This window comes from Ursus americanus, chromosome 26, assembly GCF_024610735.1.
Source record: "Ursus americanus isolate L20-20 chromosome 26, mUrsAme1.1.p, whole genome shotgun sequence".
Classification (NCBI taxonomy): domain Eukaryota; kingdom Metazoa; phylum Chordata; class Mammalia; order Carnivora; family Ursidae; genus Ursus; species Ursus americanus.
The window spans coordinates 2892636-2902334 of record NC_142152.1 but is presented as its reverse complement, the minus strand read 5'-3'; the positions used below and the strand labels follow the sequence as shown (position 1 = coordinate 2902334).

The window sequence follows — 9699 nt, the reverse complement described above, 5'->3', positions numbered from 1 at the left end:
TTGCTCTTTCAGGCTGAATACCCAGGGCAGATGCCTGGAACAAGGGAGGCTCTGTAAATAGGTCCTATGCATAGTTCCTTGGGCTGTACCATGGGCAGTGAAACCTGTAGCTCCTTGCCAAGAGGAGAAACGCTGTTGCTTTTTAAAAATACCATTAGTGTTGTTATTACTGTTATTATTATTTGAGTTCCAAAAGTCAAAAAACCTGGAGGAGCATAAGATTGACTTCATAAACAATAGGATTGGAAAAGATGAGTAACTAAGCAAGGACAGTCTTTCATGACAAATGCAAACTTTTTATTGGCTTTGGAGAAATTTCTTTGGTTTTGTTTTTTGGGTTAGTAGATAAATTGAATTTGATGTTAGGAGTATTTCAGTGAAAGGATCATACCATGAGAGCCCAGCGGCAGAAGAGAGATGTTGATAGAAACACCAGATAAGTCTAGGTGATCCCAGAGCATGGGTGACCTGTGTTCCCTGTCCTTGAAGACCACAGAGGTGGAGAAGTCGTAGGTGACAGGAGGATAGCCAGGGGACCCTGAGGCAGCCTGGTGGGGTCCTGGCATCCCATCTTAGTGCAATGCGAATACCGAAAGTCCTATGCCCCCTGAAAGGGCAAGGAAGGGCTGAAAGAGGTCCAGACTGATGAAGACATGGTGTGCATTGACATTGATTTAAATTTGACAAGATTAAGTTTGCTGCCTTCAGCAAAATGGGGGCTCAGATACTGAAAATATTTTATATAAAATTAATGTTATACCCTGACAGTCTGAGTCAAGGTCATGGAATTCGAATGGCTATATTTATTTTGTTGGGTTTAGCTGGGGCCTGAGAAATGAGCAGGCAATGTTCTGGTGTTACCAAGAGCGGACTGCATCTGAATTTTCTTTGCCTGCTGTGTTCTGGATTAAAAGCTTTCCCAGGACTCTGAGGCCAGACCCTTTATTTTAGCCCAGTTCTCCTGGCCTGTCTGGGATTCCTGACACAGAAGGGCTCTGAGTGGTTTGCAGTGGATCTTCTTCCACATTTCCGGGGCTCACTCCCTATTCTCAGTCTGCCCCATGGCCTCAGATGATGGATATGACTGTAAAGCTCCTGGGGATACAGGGGCCCACATTTAAGTCTGCAGCCCTGAAGAAGCAGGAGGTTCTCTTCCATCCCACACAGCAGGAGCATTTGCTGCAGTTTTCTTTCAGTAGTGCAAATAACTTTCCTGGCTGGTGGGGGTGCTCAGACGTGAGCACTGGGCAAAGGAGTTGCAGCGAGCATGGTGCACCCTGGGAAAAGGGGAAGCGTGAAGCACCTGCGGGGGGGAAGGGACAGCACGGAGTGCGGGGGAGGCAGGGTGGGCGTAGGCCATGGCTGCTGGCTCCCACCCTCCTCTCCCCGGCACCTTGTACAAACTCTCTGCAGAAAGGCTGCGTTGGGAGGCTGCAGCTCAGAAAAGCCACTAGCTCTGAGCCTTTGGGTGCCTTTTGGTAGTTGCGAAGGAATCACACAGGTGAGTGAGAATTTTGGGGACCCAAGGAAGTTATGGGGATATCTGTAGCTTTGGTAGCCTGTGGAAACTGCAATTCTGCTTGTGTTCTGAAGCTTGGAGTTTTACATCTGCAGTAATGAACTGTCGTCCATTACCCAAAAGACTCACTGTTGTGGGAAACAGAATGCACGGTTTGGGGAGGAGAAAATAGGATGCCTCCTACATCCTCAGAAGAGTGTTGGCCAGTACTGAATGGCTCAAGGACGGTCATGGGGTGGGAGGCTGGCTTTTGGGGCTTGCAGCTGTCTGAGGAGAGATTTGTCTATTTTTTTTAAAAGATTTTATTTATTTCATACAGAGAGAGAGAGAGCAAGCACGAGGGGGTGGGGAAGAGAGAGAAGCAGGCTCCTTGCGATGTGAGGCTCGATCCCTGGGATCATGACCTGAGCCGAAGGCAGATGCTTAACCGACTGAACCGCCCGGGCGCCCCAGGGATTTGTCTACTTTTAAGGACTTACTCCAGCTCCTCTTCCTCAGCACTCTGCTGCCCCCCAGCACTCCAGATGATGACAGCCGGGTCCTGCCTCCCTGCGCTCACCTTTTAATGGAGGGAGCAGCCATTTCGCAGCCAGACACCTACCTTAGAAAGGGTACTGGGTGCAGGACACAAACCAGCTGCCAGTTTCTTTACCTGGAAAAATGGGAATGGGATGAAGCTGGGTAAAGGAGGACAGCTCCTGGGAAAGGAGGTAAAAGATGCAATGTATTATAAAGGCCATTCCCATGACATTGCAAATACAATAAAGCAGGAAGTCAGGAGGAATAAACAAGATTGTAAATGATGAGGTCACAATTTACCTCCCAATTTTTTGGCAGCTAGGACAAAAAATGAAGTATAATAACAGGTAAGAGAATTTCTATTTATTAATAATAATGGCTAATATTTCTTGACTTCTAGGTGTTTAGACACTTGCCAGAGAACGTCTCATTTCATCCTCACCAAGGTCTATGAAGAGGTTCTAATTTTTTTTTTTTTAAAGATTTTATTTATGGGGCACCAGGTGGCTCAGATGGTTAAGTGTCTTCCTTCAGCTCAGGTCATGATCTCCAGGTCTTGGGATTGAGCCTCGGATTGCACTGGGCTCCCCACTCACTGGGGAGTCTGCTTCTCTCTCTCTCTCTCTCCGCCTCTCCCCACACTTGTCTTTCTTCCTTCCTTCCTTCCTTTCTTTCTTTCTTTCTTTCTTTCTTTCTTTCTTTCTTTCTTTCTTTCTCTTTCTTTCTTTCTCTTTCTTTCTTTCTTTCTTTCTTTCTTTCTTTCTTTCTTTCTTTCTCTCTTTCTCTCTCTCTCTCTCTCTCAGTGGGAGAGGCAGAGGGAGAAGGACAAGCAGACTCCATGCTGAGCACAGAGCCCGATGTGGGGCTCGATCCCAAGACCCTGAGATCATTACCCGAGCTGAAATCAAGAGTCAGATGCTTAACCAACTGAGCCACCCAGGTGCCCCTGAAGAGGTTCTAATTTTATGCTCATTTTTATACAGAGAAAACTCACAGAGATGTTACATAGCTGGGAAGTGGTGGCTCCAGTTACATTAGGCTGACTCCAGCGTCCAACTGAAAACCCTTGGCCTAATGCTATGCTGCCTGTCTCAATATATGGAAAAGGGCAGGCACACTCCTTTCTGGCTTCTTGATATGCGTCATCAAATCAAGAACTAGAGAGGAGTCCCACAATAGCTACGTTTGTGGCTGGGAAGTGGAAAGCTTGTCTCAGCAGGTGTAAGAAAGCATCAGAAGTCTTCCATTCCTGAAAGTCACTTAGAGAGGTGGGGGGGGGGGCAGGGAGTTCCTTGCCTCACCTTAGGCTGTAGAGGAGTCTCACTGTAAGAAACCTTGTGGTCACTAGAGGCACATATTTCAGATCCTTTTCTGCTGGCTCTCACACAACCTCCAGATTTTGCCAACTGCAGTGATGGGTTCAGAATCGATGAGAACTATGTTGAAAATTAGGAGCAAAGAGTAAGGATTTCCTTAAGTTTGTATCATGTCATTTTATCTGACGCATCTCAGGATGCTCCTGGCCTCATCTGCCTTGTAGAGGCAGCTTGCTTACTCCATCTCAGCTGTTGGGGTGGGGATTGACTCTGGCAAGGCGCTGGTGTGGTTCTGATGCCCAGAGTTTCTGGCTCCTTCCAGCAATTCTGGATGTAAATGAACATCATGCCGTGGGTGTGGGTGTGTGTGTATGTGTGGGGTCCTGGCTTTCTCAGGGGTAGGGGCCATTCAGTGCAACTCAGAAATGCAGGGAAATTAAATGGGCCACATTTTGGCCAGTGAGACTGGAGATGGGTAAATTCCCTCCCTATTCTTCCCTTTGATGGACAACCCTGTGGTACATTATTTTATTTTTTTTCTTTATTTTTTTTAAAGATTTTATTTATTTATGTGACAGAGAGACAGCCAGTGAGAGAGGGAACACAAGCAGGGGGAGCGGGAGAGGAAGAAGCAGGCTCATAGCGGAGGAGCCTGATGTGGGACTGGATCCCGGAACGCCGGGATCACGCCCTGAGCCGAAGGCAGACGCTTAACGCCTGCGCTACCCAGGTGCCCCTATTTTTTTTCTTTATAGCCTGAATGGAGATGTCGTGTGTGGCCAAGCAGCCATTGGACAATAGCTGTCTCTCTTTAAGACATGTCAGGAAGCAGTGGACAAAACAGTAAGACATGAGCTTGCATTTATTTTCCATCCTTCCCTAACTCGCCCTTCTTTCCCTTTACTTTATTGCCCTGGCATTGAACTTCCCAACTAAAGTATTAACCTTTAATCCTTGCCCAGGGAATCTAGGCTAAGAGTACTCTAACATGGGCTTTGGAGTTCAAAGTGAAGTTTCTTCTGAATTTTTCATGTAGGCCACTGTCCTGTGCCATTCAGTTTTAAGGGAAGGGACTGTCCATGGACTAGAAAGTACGGGAAGCAGAGCCCAGCAGCTATGTGGGAGATGTGGGCTCTGATCAGGGAGACTGATCTCCAGTGTCTCCATGGCAAGTTTGGAATGGGGAATTCAGAATCAGAGGATTATGACCTCTTCCATTATCTTTCACTTCCCTGCTGTTTACCTGGACCTGCCTTGATAAGGCTGCATCTTCTCTCTTTTGTCTATGCACTGGCAGGTATGCTTTCAGCCTTTAAATCTTTTGTACTTTTTTAAAAAAACTTTATCTCAACATAACTAAAAAAATAAAATGAAATAAATCTATTGTACTTAGATGATCTAAATTCCTCTGAGTGAGCCTGATTTTGTTCCTTCCTAATAAACCAAATGATGGCTCAGCCCCCAAAGACTGCAAATCTCTGTTGTGAATTAATGATATTAGCAAGTTACTATTATAACTTTCCATTCTAATCACTTGGAATGAATTCCTGCTCTGATGTGACTGCCAGATTCCTGTGGGACTCTTCACAGATGAATTCTAGACAACTAAGCATCTTGTTGGCAAACAAAGAAGTAAGAACTGGAACTTTTTCCCCTACAGGGACTAAGAAAATGCTGACAGAAGTCCTGGTGTCCTCTGACAATGCCACCTCCTTTAGCCAGTCACTTGGTCATCTGTTGGCCCTGTCTGTAGACAAGTCTCACTGTGAGAAGCCATGTGGTCACTAGAGACACATATTTCAGATCCCTCTCTACTGGCTCTCATACAACAATGACATAACCTAAGATTTCATGAGTTAATGAATCTCTAAAAATCCAATTTAAGTCTTTAGAGTTTATAAAATGTCCCCAAATTCTTCTGTAGATATCATAATGAAAATATCAGATCAAAGCCACCCCATAGCAAAGCTGCTGAACCTCCGTTCCAAGCTAATGACGAGGGGCTGCCTTGGTAATGTCAGTGTGAAAGAAGCTGCCTTATTTGAGAAGAGAAAGGATTAGTTCATGACTTCAGAGTTCCTCAGGCTGGGTCAGATTGCAGCTAAGATGGAGGGGGGTCTTTGAGGGGCTGGGAAAGCAGCCCAGCAGTGCATAATCCACAGCTTTGTCCTTTTCCACCTTAAAATCCTCAGCCCTGATGCAGAGTTACTGTGTGAGGTCTATGCCCCTCAAACTGAGACTGGAGCTTCTCCCCTGAGTCAGTGTTTGGAGGAAAAGGCATTTAAAGTGATCCTCTCTGGGCTTTTCAAGAAGTTCCATTTGGGTGTCTTGGGTCTCTGGCCTCAGAAGCAGCAATCACCTAGGCCTGCACTGAAAGGAGCTCATCAATGGATGTGTCTGTTGCAGGGACAACCAGGATGAAAACAGTCTGATGCATTTGGAGTCTAGGACTTTTTGCTGTAGGATTCTTTTGGGATCACAGACCTGTATACAGAGATCATTTCCCAGCGTTTTCTTGGTCATATCTTTGGTGCCAGAGTGTCTGACTGATGTTTTGTCTGGAGATGCATCCAGAATTGACTACAGACAGTTCAGCCTGGGGTCTGGTTTCCCTTGCTCTGTAGGCTCAGCAGGACCATCAGCTGATAGGCCATCACAAGCTTTCTGAATGGAGACACAGCCTCTACTCAAGTTCTTTGGTTTCTCGACTTCCTTCAGTCTGGGCAAAGCTTTTAATAGTTGGGTTGAACCATTTCTTTAAAGATGGCTGGGTAAATTTCTATGAAACAAGGTGACAAGATAGTATTTCCATGGTGGCATCACTCTGTTTTACTACTTGTTTTGTTCATATCTCTTCTCCTTCCTCTACATGTCTTTTTTTTTTTTTTCTTTTTTAAGGTTAATCAAGTAGGGGCCCCATTAGGCTGTTGAAGCACTCAGGGTTGCTGGTTCCTCCTGGAGTGCTGAAGGGTAACTAATGTTCACTGATGAGAAAGGAAAATGCCTTACTCTGAAAACCCAGAACACTGCTATACACATAGCTGCTTCTGTTTGGGGGCGGGGGAGGTGCTGGCATTCTTTAGTTCTCATAATACTCTGGGGCTCTCAGTGACAGAGAAGACACTTACAGGGAAAGGTCACCTGATTTAGGCCAAACTTGTCTTCCCTCCCATGCCCAGTTCTGGCGGAGAGGGGCAATGACATCTCTACTTGACATCCTCCTTGGCACTGGTATGTGGGTCCCCTTGACTGTTAAGCCCTAGGGACAGTCCAAGGCCTTGACTTCCAAACTCCTCATTTGGGGGAAGGGGTTTCAGATAAATAAGTCAGAGCTGTAAGATGTCCTGGAAGCTGCCCCCAGCCAGCAGGGGGAAAGGCAGGGGGCTAGGGGGTGGGTAGGCATAGAGGAGGGGGACAGCTTGGTCAGGCTTCCTGGAGACCCTCAAATCCCACGAGAAGGGCCCCAGTTCCCACAGCTCCCCTAAAGGCAATGGTTAAGTATGGGGTGGGTGGGGGAAGCATCAAATAAGTGTAGAAACACCCCCCACCCCACTCAGCTGCTGAGCACAGAGAAGATGCTCAATAAATGTGTTTTGAATTAACGTAACAAAGTGGGTGTGAGGGACAAGGGACAGGGCCGGGGGCCCCTTGGCCTAGACTGTTTCATTCGGAAAATAGTTTAAAAAATGTAAAAATCCTGGGGCGCCTGGGTGGCTCAGTCGTTAAGCGTCTGCCTTCGGCTCAGGGAGTGATCCCGGCGTTCTGGGATCGAGCCCCACATCAGGCTCCTCCGCTGGGAGCCTGCTTCTTCCTCTCCCACTCCCCCTGCCTGTGTTCCCTCTCTCGCTGGCTGTCTCTATCTCTGTCAAATAAATAAATAAAATCTTTAAAAAAAATGTAAAAATCCTTTCCCTCCCTCCAATTTATGGGCCCAGGAAAGAGATGAAAGAAGGGTGTCTCTACCCCAGCCCTTGTCTCTTCCCTTCCCCTAGAAGTCTATGTACACATATACGTATTTAAGTGGCACCACAAAGGGGTCCTACCTGTGCCCCCACACCAGGAGCTGGGGGAGCCAAGGCCCAAGGCCTTGGGGTGGTCAAGGTAGATGTGAGGGGTCAGGGCTTCAGTGATGTGAGGAGCAGCCTTCAGCTGCTCATAAGCCTAGAGAAGCTGGACTCTGGGGTCCAGAAGGACAGACCCCTGCTCCCTTCACAAGTGGTAACAGTTCTCCCCTCCCCTCCCTGCCCGCCTAGTTAGAGATCGGTATCAGTTCCAAGGGAGGCGGTGGGAGACTGATTCCTCCCCTACCAGCCTAGATTGCCACAACCTGGAGACCCAGGTCTTTCACCTTGGTTCCCTGGGTGGCAGACACCCAGCTCACGAAAGAGCGGCGCCCGGAAAGCCCCCGCGCTCGTCCCGCAGGTCCGCTACTGAGTCTGCGCACTGGCGACGGGGCACGTGCTCAAACAGCTCGCCCATTGGCTGTAGGAACTCATGCGCGTGGGGGCCGCGTCAGCTCCGAGACCAGGTGGCTTTGCTGCGGCGCCCGCGGGGAGGCTGAAGTCGGCCTTGTTCGCTGGCTTGAAGCAGCTATGTGCCAGGGCCGACAACCACACAGATCTTCCGCGTCCTGGGCCTCGGCCCCAGGGAGCAGGTACTGGACTGGGGGCTTGGGGACAGCGCCATTCTCCTCCACCAGCAGGGGCATTGCATTGTGGGGAGAAGAGCAGAAAAGCCCGGGGAGGATGGCCTGGTTCCGGGGCTTCGGAGAAGTGGCTGACTCTCGGTTACCTTTGCCCTATAAAGGGCCGCACCTCTTCCTTGCTGATCTGAGTCATGGTGGCGGAGCTGTCTACGGAGCCGGTGCGGGACTCCGGCCCGGGCACCCGGCTTCCCCTCACTCTGGGCTCGGGTCAGAATTGGGGCGTGGAGGAGGGAGGGAAGGTTCTCCAAGAGCTTCTGAGGGAGGGGAGCCAGGTGTTAAGGAGGAGGGGGAGGGAGGGGCATGGAGGAAACGCCGTTACCACGTGAACTTTACTTCCTGGGAGGCAGGTACAAACATGGAAGCGCCATAGCTGCTTCTCTTTGATGGGGCACACTAGATACTGATTTTTCTGATAACCTGGGCATTTAGAACAGTGGTTTCCACACTTTTTAGAGATGCAGACCCTTTCTCAAGTGGAGAACTGTAGCCCCGCTGTATGAAATAGATAAAGCAGAGGCCTTGGTTGTGGAGGTGGGCTAGATGCGCCACCTTCTTGACCTTCTCTTTTTCCCTTCCTGTCTTGGCAACAGTCTATGAGCCGTTCCGGGAAACCCCGGCACTTTGTGGAACAGCGAAAAAATACTATGCTAGCAGGAAGTGTGAGCTGATATATTTGGTATTTATTGGCAAGATCATGATACCGTTAAAGAATATATGTATCATCAGTTTGACAAAAGCAGTTTTGGATATTGGTGATACAGGCGCTATAGCTCCCAGCCAAGGCCATTTGGGAGTTTGAGTTAGTTTCTGCCTAGAGGGAAGTAACAACTTAAGTCCTAAAGCAGGCGTGTAGTTCTATGTATGGTGGTGGTGCAGAGTTCCCATTTCCAACATGGCCACCATGACCTAGCCCAGAAAACCCCGAAGATGTGAGGAAGACCATTTGTAGTCTTGAGAGCTATACCTCTGCTCAGCATTTAAGCAGGAGAGTTCCTTCCATCATTTCTGAATCAAGGCTCCTGGACAGTCAGAAAGTCAAAGGGCTTCCTTTTGGGTTATCTTGACTCTCTGTTGGTTCAGTGAAGCTGGTCTGTTCCATTTGATTTGAAAGTTATTGATAACAAATTGAAAACGTTGGTGACTTACATAATTGTTTTAGGGTATATGAGTTTGGATTGATTCTTCCTCACCCATAAATCTTCAATGCCCGTATATTTCTGATCCCCTTTGCTAGAGCATGCCATGGACCGACCATTCACCAACTTGCTGGGGCTGAGCCTTTCTCATCAGGCACAGTTGAGGAGGTGTGGACAGCAGGTGCAAGTGTGTGATCTGAGAGTTACTGACTGACAAGGCCTTACATGTGACACTAACCTACCCTGGCCAACTGGTGTTACCCTTGCAGCTTTCACTTAGCAATAGCGATCGTACACTATGATCACAGAAATTCTTAATTGTAACCCACTTTGTCATGTGAAAGAAAAAGGGAACAAGGGCTTGAAAATAGCTTACGGGCTTAGTCTGATAAATCATATCCCATTAATTTCCAAATATTTCTGAGAAATCAGGAAGGGGAACCTAGCAAGTTCTATTAGTTCATGACTAAGTGATTACTAATTGGTTATACGTTTTAAGATACA

At 47.9% G+C, this 9699-nt stretch overlaps 1 pseudogene; it reads right to left on the bottom strand.

Moving 5' to 3' along the window:
* Window positions 1-7658: 7658 nt before the first annotated feature.
* On the bottom strand, window positions 7659-8204 carry LOC123800603 (carboxy-terminal domain RNA polymerase II polypeptide A small phosphatase 1 pseudogene; annotated as a pseudogene).
* Between the last annotated feature and the right edge of the window lie 1495 nt (window positions 8205-9699).